At 47.8% G+C, this 944-nt stretch overlaps 1 pseudogene; it reads left to right on the top strand.

Annotated features, from left to right (window-relative positions):
- The first annotated feature begins 247 nt into the window (after positions 1 to 247).
- On the top strand, positions 248 to 368 carry LOC115029789 (annotated as a pseudogene).
- Positions 369 to 944: the final 576 nt, after the last annotated feature.

The following is a 944-nucleotide window of genomic DNA, read 5'->3' as shown; positions in this document are numbered from 1 at the left end:
CAGCATGGATTACTTTTTTTTTTTTTTTTTTTACAGTGAATTTAGCTACATCAATGTAGCTATGTACCAATATGGGGTTATCTTGAATTTAAGGCAATTCCTAAATTCAAAGTCTGTCTGTGCTTTTCATATATAAAAGCATCTTTCATTGAATAAGGAACATCCAAGAAGCTGGAGAACATCTATTAAGCATGATGGAATGGGTGGAAAGGAGAAAGAAAGAGAAAATTAAGAAAACTAAAATGTGCCTGCCCCTAGGGGCATTTCAGGTGTGACTGCTGTGTCACATGGGCATCAGTAGGTGGCAGAGAGGACAGCGGCTATGTCTATGCTCTGACCTATGAATATCTGATTAGTAGGCTAGCATTCCCTGAAGAAAGTGAGCCTGAGATGACCAGCAGTCTAATGCTAGGCAGCCCAGGATAGGCTCCCGGGACAGGGAGCAAGCCAGAAACAAGCAGAACACCTCTGGGACGGCAGCCCAGAGCAGGAGTGAGCTCTAGCCAGACAATCCTCACAAAGGGCCGCTCAGGTGGTCTGAGCAAAGCACCAGCCTGAGATGAGTATCAGTCGTGTGCCCGCACAGGTCGTGGAAGCAGACCACGCCTGAGATGATTCCTGCCCAGGGCTATAATTCACAGGCAGGGAATAGCCATCCTGGGACAACTTCTGAGACAACCCCAGACATTCAGAGACCGTAGGTGACACAAGAGGAGCAAGTCAGTAGTAGAGATATGAGAGAGAAAGAGCAACAGAAGGATGTAGGTGAGCACAATGAAGAGAGGCAGAACTGGAGACTCCGCGGTAGTAAGGAACAGCTTGATAGGAGGAGCCAGTGTTGTAACTGGGGGCCATGTCTGACTCCATGGCCCTGCAACAGCAGCAGTGGACTAGAACCATCAAAAGCAGGTGAATGTCCCTGGTCAGGATTGTTGCATGGGGAT

This window comes from Mus caroli, chromosome 17 (assembly GCF_900094665.2).
Source record: "Mus caroli chromosome 17, CAROLI_EIJ_v1.1, whole genome shotgun sequence".
Lineage (NCBI taxonomy): Eukaryota > Metazoa > Chordata > Mammalia > Rodentia > Muridae > Mus > Mus caroli.
The sequence above is the reverse complement of the archived record's forward strand: the minus strand, read 5'-3'. Positions and strand labels throughout refer to the sequence as shown.